Source organism: Coenobita brevimanus, chromosome 94, assembly GCF_032717465.1.
Source record: "Coenobita brevimanus isolate Jiangsu-jjx chromosome 94, ASM3271746v2, whole genome shotgun sequence".
Lineage (NCBI taxonomy): Eukaryota > Metazoa > Arthropoda > Malacostraca > Decapoda > Coenobitidae > Coenobita > Coenobita brevimanus.
In genome coordinates this window covers 14473500-14484317 of record NC_137047.1, presented here as the reverse complement: position 1 = coordinate 14484317, position 10818 = coordinate 14473500, and the positions used below count along the sequence as shown (strand labels likewise).

The following is a 10818-nucleotide window of genomic DNA, read 5'->3' as shown; positions in this document are numbered from 1 at the left end:
ACTGCAAAAAACTGCATAAAAAGAGAGGTGATAAAGAAATAAGGAAATTTATTTTCCCAAATAGAACAATTGATCAGTGGAATGTGCTGCCGAATGGAATAGTGTGTGCCAAAACAATTCACAAATTTAACCCGCCCCGTCCTGTCGATGTAGAGTACGTTGCAACATTTTGCATTTGCCAGTCCCGACGACGTACTGGTACGTCATGCAATTGCAAGGTCCCTAATTTGCACAATTTTCAATTTTTGCTTGTGCCAACGGCCAAACCACGTTGAGTACACCGCTTCCCGTCCGATCAGCGAAGTTAAGCGACATTGGGTCTGGTTAGTACTTGGATGGGTGACCGCCTGGGAACACCAGATGCTGTTGGCATAACGTTCTCCCTACGTGTCAAGTGGGGTTGGTGGAGGATTAGTGCCCCTTCCTGTAAAACAATTAACTCTAAGCCCTTTTCCACCCCGTTTGGGATACATGGCGTCTGGCAATGAATGAATAAATGAATGAATTTTTCGTACGTATATATGGGACACCTTCTATTCCTCTACAAGATGCCAAGCAGGGACAATGCCTTACACCGCATTACCTATCCCCCCCCTCCCACACGCCATTGTCTTGGCAATTCACCTGTTATCAGTGACCTGGCCAATAAAGACATTCAGGGCCAGAGTGATTCCCCAATTGATGACAATGTGGAGGACAAAGTTTACATAGCATTAGAGGAAGAAACAGTCAGAAATGATGATCAGGTAATGTGGCAAAAGAAGGTCAGGTATGGTGATGAGTTAGTGAGTGAAACAATGCTTATAATGACTATATTACTGTTTGAAAACCAATATACTCTCGTACTACATATAAATTCGTACCAAGTAAATAAATAAATAACGTTTATGAGTGGTGTGAAATAGTTACCCTCCCATAGAACTCGTTTTCTTTGGTGCCAGCCTGTTAGGAAACCCAGTCAGGTAAGGAGGTACTGGTACCTGGATCGAGTATTTTAAACCTCAAGTGAGCGATTTCTCTATGAATTTTCGATGTTTCTCACCAAAAGCGGAGGTTTTAGCCAAAAAAAAATGTTTCGAAAATACCTCGGGATTGGGGGGTGTCGGAGGTGCGAAATAGCTCGGGACGTGACGGGTTAAGGATATGTACGATAAATATGGTTTAAGACACGGGACAGTACGAGCTTGACTCATTCCTGTAAAGATACAATTAGGTAAGAACAATTAGGTAAGAGCACACACACACACACACACACACACACACACACACACACACACACACATGCAAACTTAAGATATGCCCACAAACAAAATGCATAAACCTTCAGTATACAGAGAAACAGACACACACCAAAATAACAACAATAGCTTATCTCCCCTCCCCCCCTAAGGACACCGCCGCAACACAACCCTGATCCCCCCTCCGACCCTCCACTCCTTCCGGGTTCCCTTGAGGAGCAGCATAACGCCCTCACCCCCCACCCTTCCCTTTCTCTCTCATGATGTGTGCCTGGAGGTCTTTTCTTGGCTGTCTTTGGAGGCCTTTTTTCTTGTCTTTGGAGGCATTCTCTCTTTTTTGGTGGGGGGGATGTTTTTGTGGTTTTGCTTTTAATATATTCTTAGCCTAGTGTGTGAGAGATTGAAGGATGATTGGATTTTTTTTTTTCTTCTGGGTGCTTGGCTTGTGTTTCTGAGTTTTTTCTTTACTTTTATGATTTTTTTTTGGATCGAGGGTTATCCTTGCATTGAAATTATCCTTTGCATTTTGAGGTTTCCATTGCTTTGGGGTTTCCTTTGCTTTGGGGTTTCCTTTGCTTTGGGGTTTCCTTTGCTTTGGGGTTTCGTTTCCTTTGGGATTTCCTTTGCTTTGGGATTTCCTTTGCTTTGGGATTTCCTTTGCTTTGGGGATTCCTTTGCTTTGGAGTTTCCTTTGCTTTAGGGGTTCCTTTGCTTCGGGGTTTTACTTTGATTTTAGACTTTAATTTGCTCAGGGGGATTTGATGGTTTTCCATTTGCTTTGGTTCTCTTGTGTGTGCCTTTGCTTATTGTTTCTTTAGCATTGGGTGTGATTTTGTTAATTGCTTCAATAGCTTCACTTTTCAGTGCTTGTTTGTTGATCCGTTTGTTTGAATTCCATGCTCCGTGTATCAGCCAAAATCTGAAACGGTTTGCGTCATTGTAAAGTGTCCGTATGATTTTTCAGATAATTTTTTGCCTCCAGATAATTTTTTGCCTCTTCGTCATTCTGTCTGTTTTTGCTTCATGCGACCTGTATCAATTCTGTATCTTTCTTTGTTTCACTTTCTGTGCCCACTGCCAACCGCGTCTGTATTACATTTTCACCTTCTGTGCCTTGACTTAGATCTGTTTCTGCCAGTCTTTGCATTAGCGACCTCTTTTTTTTTTTCTTTTTTCTTTTTTTTCGCTGTGTGCCACTTATTTCTGTCACCTTCTCCTTCCTACTTCGTTGTATAAAGGCCTATCAGATTTTATTTATGTTTCTCTGTGTTTTTGTGAATTATCATTATGACTGATTATAATATAACCCTCTCTCTCTCTCTCTCTCTCTCTCTCTCTCTCTCTCTCTCTCTCTCTCTCTCGTATTATGTTTGTTTATCTGTTCCACTCTGGACTACCTTCATCATTGTCTCTGCCACTATCACTATATTGACCCCATTAGTGCAAGCTGAAGTCCAGTAAGGCGTAACAAGTAAATTAAAGGGTGTGACTGACAAGAAAAGCACTAAGCCTACCCACCGACGTCGACGACACGGTTGCATCGATTAACCATTGAGGTCCCCGTTTCAGCTTAAAGTTCTAATATGCTAATTACAAGAAGACCCTGCCTAAAGGTCGCTTTGGTCCCCGGAACCGAACACCAAGGGCAGGAATCGAACACCAAGAGCAGGAATCGAGCACCAAGAGCAGGAATCGAACACCAAGGGCAGGAATCGAACACCAAGGCCGGAAGTTGAACACCAAGGGCAGGAATCGAACACCAAGGGCAGGAATCGAACACCAAGGCCGGAAGTCGAACACCTAGGGCAGGAATTGAACACCAAGGGCGTAAGTCAGGATAGCATTCATTTCACAGACCGCGATGCCGACACAAGCGAACGATTAGGAACGAATAAAAAGTTAATTGCTCCTTTTGTGAGGCGGGAGGTTAGGTTGCGTGTCATAATCTCATACCGGTACCCTTGGATGACTTCATTTTTAAGTTTCTTTGGGGGAAGGGGGACAGATTTAACCCTAGGCACTTTATTTTCTTTACTTTATAAAGCATATAACGTCAACATTTTTTTATTTAGCTAATCACGGTGACCAATTGCTTCCGGTAGACTACAATCAAATCTAGGCATGTATATAAAAGTATTTTGATGGACACAAAATCAACATTTATGATATATATCTATGAAAGGATTGGATTTTATTTTTTGGGGGGAGCGGGAAGTTAGGTATTTTTTCGTGCCTGCGTATTAGCCCTTGACTGCGAGAGTTCTGGGAGTAAGAATAAAGGAGAAGGCTTCATTACAGGTGGAGGGGTTAAAGGACGTAGAAGTCTACAGGTATTTTCACCATTATTATACGTCCTACAGGTATTTTCACCATTATATCACAGAAGTTAATGAAGATATATATGTACAGGCAGAGAGACAGACAAACAGATTGATAGATAGACTGATAGATGCATAATGAATAATTCTCGTACGGTACCAGTAGATACGTTTTATACTTGGCCTTTTCATCAACAAAACAAAAAAATTCCCGTAAAAGTCTAATTTACGTAGTGTGGCATCTTGACGTAAATGCACCCGGAACTGGAATCTGCTAGCTTACGTGGTTTAAATAGTTGAGTGTAATTAATTGTTGGCTGAGAAATGGTGTGTATGTGTGAGAGAGAGAGAGAGAGAGAGAGAGAGAGAGAGAGAGAGAGAGAGAGAGAGAGAGAGAGAGAGATTATCCCGTCGGCGCCTCCTTTAATCTGACTTATCATTGCCATCAGTAGTTCACTTCTGAGACCGAGGCAGTGTAAGGCAGACTGATGCTGGTGAGGCAGGGTGAGACAGAGTAATGTTACTGAGGCAGGGTGAGACAGAGTGATGTTACTGAGGCAGGATGAGACAGATTGTGAATGGTAAGGCAGAATGATGATGTTCAGGCAAGGTAAAGCAACTAAGATTGGTAGGGCAGGGTGAGGCAGATTGAGATTGGTTAGGCAGGGCGAGGCAAATTGAGACTGGTTAGGCAGGGCGAGGCATACTGAGGTTAATGAGGCAGAGTGAGATATGAAGGAAGGTAAAAGTAGAATGAGGAAGGATAAGGCAGAAAGAGACAAGCCAAGAGTACAGAGAATTTTTTTTAAGAGATCTATACAATACGTACATACAAACATACATATGGATAAATGAGAGAGAGAGAGAGAGAGAGAGAGAGAGAGAGAGAGAGAGAGAGAGAGAGAGAATATTTCGTCTGATTTCACAAGGCGGTATCAAAACACCTCTATGACATCTGACGTGTTATATTGCCCAGATTGTGAGATAGCATGACAGGAGCTTAGTTATGTATCGCTTAGTCATGTTTCAAGGCTTCTTTCTCTCTCTCTCTCTCTCTCTCTCTCTCTCAATTGTTTCTCACGGCCGCGCAGAGTTAGGCATGGTTAGGCAGGAAGAAGCAGCTTGAGGCAGGATGGATGAGGGAGACAGGGACGGCTAGGAGTGAGGCAGGACAAGGAAGGGAGGGTATGTGAGGTAGAATGAAGCAGGGTGAGGCAGGGTAAGGCAGATTGAGGCAAGGTAACGAAGGGAACTTGGGCAGGGTGAGGCAGAGTAAGGCAGATTGAGGCAGAGTAACGAAGGGAAATGTGAGGCAGGGCGAGGCAGAGTAAGGCAGATTGAGACATAATAAGGAAACCTGAGTCAGGGTAAGGAAGAGTGAAGTGTAACATGGAGAGGCAGAGTTAGGCAGAGGCAGGTGGTATAGGAGAAAATGACATAAGGGAGAATGAGAAAGAGAGTAATGCAGGAATGGGGAAACTGAGGCAGGTTAAGCAAGACTGAGGCATGGTGAGGCTGAGTGAGGTAGAATAAGGGACACTGAGGCAAGGTAAGGCAGACTATGGCAAATTGAGGCAGGAAGAGGGAAACCAAGAGATGCCAAGGAAGAGTGAGGCAGTAAAAAGGAAACTGAGGAGGGGAAAGCAGGCAGAGATGGATAAGGAGAATAGGGAGTGAGTAACGAAGGGTAAGAGAGATTAGGTAAGGCAGGAGTAGACAATGTAAGCAGACTAAAGCAGAATGAATATGCTGAAGGAGAATAAGGCAGGGTTAGGCAGGCATGAGACAAAGAAAGGCAGGGTAGGCAGACCGAGGCAGGATGAGGCAGAGCGAGAATAAGGCAGGAAGAAGGAAGATACAAGCGGTCCAGGAAGAGGCAGAGAGGAGGAGAGGTGAGGCAGTGGGGGGGATGGGGTAGGCAGGGCAGGGACAGAGTGGGATCAGGGGAAGGCGAGGAGGTATAGGGGGGCAGGGGAAGGTAGGCAGGATGGTGTAAAACGAGGCACGGAAGGGTAGAAAGTGTGGCAGGGAGAGAAAGGTTGAGGCAAGGAGAGAGAGAGTCGGGCAAGGAGAGGTAGAATTAGTTAGGGAGAGGGAAGGTGAGGCAGGGAAGGGTAAGAATTGATCAGGGAAGAGTAGCGTGAGAAAGGGAGATGTAGAATTATGCAGAAAGTGGTAGAGTGAAACAGAGAAGGGTAGTGAGGCAGGAAGGGTAAAGCAGAGTGAAGCAAGATGAGGAAGTGTGTGGTAGAATGAGGGAAGGATAGATAAAGTGAGGCAAGGTAAAGCACGCGAGTCAGGGAGATTTATTGATGAAGGTAAGGCAGGACGAGGCAGTGATGAAAAGTATGACAAGGTAAGGAAGAGTGAGGCAGACCTACAGCAGGTATAGCGAGGCAGGTGAGACGGGAGACGTAGAAGACAGGGTGATCCAGTGTGAGTTAGGAGACAGGGAGAGGTAAAAGGCGACGGAGTGAGGCAGAGAGAGGTAAATGAAGACTGTGTGAGGCAGGGAGAGGTAGGAGGAGACTAGATGAGGAGAGGGAGGAAGGAAGGAGGCAGAAGGCGGTAGGTGAGAAGGAGCGAGGAGTGAGGCAAAGGGAAGAAGGAGGCATGGCAAGGCAGGGAAGGGCAATGAGGAAAACGAGAAGTGTAGTATGGAGAGGAAGGAGGAAGAAGAAGAAGACAGGTGAGGCAAGGCAGGGCATAATGAAGAATGAAGAGTGAGGCAGACTTGGGAGTGAGGCAGTAAGGAGCACAGGGAAGGGTGTAGAAGGGTGAAGCTGGGCAGGGAAGGGTGAAAAAGGGTGAAGCTGGGCAGGGAAGGGTGAAAAAGGGTGAAGCTGGGCAGGGAAGGGTGAAAAAGGGTGAAGCTGGGCAGGGAAGGGTGAAACAGGTTAAGTCATAGGAAAGGAGGATAATGCAGAGTTAAGCAGGGTGAGGCTAGAAAAAAAAGTGAAAGGAATAGCAGCGAATGACAGTGAAACAAGGCTAGACAGAGTGAAGCAGGGTAAGAAAAAGTAAAACAGGCAGGGCAGGTAAGGCAGACAGATAGGGCGGAGTGAGGCAGACAGACAGGGCGGAGTGAGGCAGACAGGATGAGGCAGACAGACAGGGCGGGGTAAAAAAAAAAAAACACCGGCGTGAGGACACAGACCTTGGCAACTGAGGGTGCTGTTATGTGTGTGTTTGTGTGTATGTATGTGTGTGTGTTTGTGTGTATGTATGTGTGTGTGTTTGTGTGTATGAATGTGTGTGTGTTTGTGTATGTATGTATGTATGTGTGTGTGAGAGAGAGAGAGAGAGACAGAGACAGAGACAGAGAGAGACAGAGAATTAATGTAATTATTAAAAATAAGTCTGTGTGGCCTTAAAGGTATACATCCTGAATGAAAAATGTGTGTGTGTGTGTGTGTGTGTGTGTGTGTGTGTGTGTGTGTGTGTGTGTGTGTGTGTGTAACAAGGACTGTGTTTATTGAAAAGTATGTGCGTGAGCATATTTCTAGGAGCCTGTGTGTGTGTGTGTGTGTTGAAATGTATGTGCGTGAGCTTATCTCAAGGAGCCCTGTGTGTGTGTGTGTGTGTGTGTGTGTGTGTGTGTGTGTGTGTGTGTTTGTTGAAATGTATGTGCGTGAGGATATTTCTAAGGAGCCTGTGTGTGTGTGTGTGTGTGTGTGTGTGTGTGTGTGTGTGTGTGTGTGTGTGTGTGTGTGTGTCTGTTGAAATGTATGTGCGTGAGCATATCTCAAGGAGCCTGTGTGTGTGTGTGTGTGTGTGTGTGTGTGTGTGTGTGTGTGTGTGTGTGTGAAATGTATGTGCGTGAGGATATTTCAGTGTGTGTGTGTGTGTGTGTGTGTGTGTGTGTGTGTGTGTGTGTGTGTGTGTGTGTGTGTGAAATGTATGTGCGTGGTCATATCTCAAGGAGCTTGTGTGTGTGTGTGTGTGTGTGTGTGTGTGTGTGAAATGTATGTGCGTGAGGATATTTCAAGGTGTGTGTGTGTGTGTGTGTGTGTGTGTGTGTGTGTGTGTGTGTGTGTGTGTGTGTGTGTGTGAGTGAGTGCGCGTGCGCATGTTGAAAGGAATGTGCATGATAATATGTCAAGGAGTGTGTGTGTGTGTGTGTGTGTGTGTGTGTGTGTGTGTGTGTGAAGAGAGAGAGAGAGAGAGAGAGAGAGAGAGAGAGAGACCCTATCATTCAGGAAGCACACACACCCACACACACATGACAAACAAAGGCACACATGACCTCCATCAACCAGTCGATTAATTCTGTCTGTCTGTCTGTCTGTCTGTCTGTCTGTCTGTCTGTCTCTCTCTCTCTCTCTCTCTCTCTCTCTCTCTCTAAATAAGCACATAAATAAACTAGTAGATTATTAAAGATCAACTCACACTTGGTCGGTGCAACTCTAGCATTGTATTCCATCTAAAGAGACGGACGATTTTATTCATCCAAGTGGGTCATAGGGGTTTGAGGTAAAGTAATTATTAATAAGTAAATAAGTAAAGAAATTTGCGTGCAAAAAATTATAAAGTGGCCTTTGGTTCCTTCTTCTTTGCTGTAAAAAAAATAAAAATAAAGTTTGATAAATACAAGAAAAATAGATAAATATTCTACGAAGATACCATAGAATTATTAAAACCATACATATGTAACTGAATAACCAAGAAAATAATTACAAGTAAATAAGGATCCAAACATTGTAAACATGTAAACATAAAAGTTTGTAAACAAGTGGCTAAGAGCGTGCTTGGTGTCCGTGAAGGCAGTGAGGCTCGCGTGACCTTGCCTGTCAGTGCTTACGTGAAATATGACCTTGTTTGGCGTGTGTGTGTGTGTGTGTGTGTGTGTGTGTGTGTGTGTGTGTCTAGTCTGTGTGTCTGTGTTTTTTTCAGGCACATCGCATTTGTGTGTGGCTGTGTTTGTTTGTGTGGGTGTGGATGTGGGTGGGAGGGTGGGTATGTTTGTGTGTGTGTATGTATGTGTGTATGTGTTTGTATGCGTGTGTGTGTGCATACGTATTTAAGTGCTCGTTTGTATAATCGGCCACGTGTATGCATGTTTTATCGTGTATGTTTATGTATGCGCGTATGTGTGTGTTTTAGGTACGTCTGTGTGTGCGAGTGTATGTAAATGTGTTGACATATAAGGAGCTGCATGTTTATACTTCAGGTACGTTAGCATATGTAGCTTTAATTTGGTACCTTAGCTTAAAGAGTTTGGCACGACTGAACGATACTGTGTGGTGTTAGCTTAAATAACTATAATATCCAGTGTCATCCATAGCTGCGATAACAGTGGAGACAACCCTTAACCCTTTGACGGCCAACATTTCTCTCAGCTAAGTACAATTGTCTGGTGTTAGCCTGAGTGAAATATGTTCGTCCATACCGGTGAAGTGGTTAATTCTACCTGATTTTATTCTTTTTTATCTGTTTCATTTCAATGTGCTTAACTATATCTGGAAAAATTAGGATAGCACAGATATGCTAATTTTGGTTTTATTCGAATGAAGTTTCATGAAAACAGTATGCATATATACGGTATATTTCCCTCTGCATTGTAATGGACTGCAACTATAAAGGATCTTGAATTTGGCTGGCTGTTATCTTGCCTTTTTTTTTTCTCTCTCTCGGACTGAACAATCCTGCGGGCTCTTGGCCTTTGGTTCCTTCTTCCTTGAATATATATATATATATATATATATATATATATATATATATATATATATATATATATAGATAGATAGATAGATATAGATAGATAGATAGATAGATAGATATGAGGGTAAATAAGACAGTAAAAATTTGAAAATGAAATTTAAATATTAATGAAGTAAATACATTTTCCAATATTAGCAGCAAGTAATACGAGTAATACGGCGGCTTAGTCTACACCTGGGAGTGACATGGGATCGGCTGCTGCTCCGGTGTTTTACTGCCTTATACTTATTTTGACAAATTGCATAAACGGGGCCAAATGCATGGCTGTTTGTTACCGTTTACTGTCACAGAATAATATAAAAAGTACTTGGTTGAAGAGTAATGGTATCGGGTTCCTAACGAATGTCCTGAATCTACGCGATAAGATGATTTCAACAAGAAACAATATTGTTGACAGTTATCACATGTTTCCAGAATGCATATACAGGTATTAATAAATTCCTTTGACACACACACACACACACACACACACACACACACACACACACACACACTGGCTAAGGATAATCATGCGAGTGTGTATGTGTCAGACCTGTGCGTGTACATGTTCCTTTTGGGGGGTCGTGTAAATTGAATGTGTGTGTGTGTGTGTGTGTGTGTGTGTGTGTGTGTGTGTCCAAGGTGATGGTCAGAAGAGAGGGAAGAGAATGGATTCATGAAGGGAGGATAGAGTGGTAAGGAAAATTGGGGAGAGGAAGGAAGAAAAGGCGTGGTGGTGGTAGAATGGTGGGTGCGGAGGAGGGGAGGAAAGACAAGGCGTGGTGATCGGGACGTGGGGAGGAATGTTATGGTGAAGTGAGGGTAGCAGTAGAGAAGTGGGGAGTGGTAGAAGGAAACTGAGGGAGTGGGAGAGGGGAGAGAAGCCGTGCGGGTGGGGAGATGACGGAGAGGTGGCAGAGTGGGAGTGACAGCGGTGGAGTATTAGTGGAAAAGTGTGGTGGTGGAGGGCAGGACCCACCCATGGGTGGGTCCTGGTGGAGGGGACGTGAGGGAGCGGTCGTTGGGGGAGTGGTCGGGGGGAAGTGGTGGGGTGATGAGACACAAAGGTCAACTACGACTCAACCTCCAACCTTGAAAAACACCGAATGCGTCAACGGTTCGCCTCTCTCTCTCTCTCTCTCTCTCTCTCTCTCTCTCTCTCTCTTTCACTTATCAACTATCATCTTTTTTCACTCCCATGAACCCCGTATCAGTAGTTATCAATTTAATAGGACAAAAAGTGTCCCTCTTCTCCTCCCCCTGCCTCTCTTTCTGTTCTCCTTTCTCATCAGTCATCATTTTTCACGCTCTTCTCTTCAGTATCAGCACACTTCGCAGTCCCTGAAGCCAGACCGCATTATTTTTATCTCAAGAACCGGTAAACAAGCATTACTCCTCAACCCCACTCCCCCAACCCCTTCTAACGTCTTCTGCGTACCGTTATCACGAACCAATTTGCCCGAGTTACACGCACGTGCCGCTTGATGACGCATGAGTGATGTAGGAATGACGTTCTGGCAGTTGATTGGTCCTTGCCGCAAGTCCAACCCTGCCTCGCAACA

The 10818-nt window shown here is 44.3% G+C and overlaps 1 non-coding gene across 1 annotated transcript; it reads left to right on the top strand.

Annotated features, from left to right (window-relative positions):
• Positions 1-253: 253 nt before the first annotated feature.
• Positions 254-372, top strand: LOC145413059 (5S ribosomal RNA). Its single transcript, XR_013899669.1, has one exon. It is a non-coding gene; the product is annotated as a 5S ribosomal RNA (ribosomal RNA).
• The last annotated feature ends 10446 nt before the right edge of the window (positions 373-10818 follow it).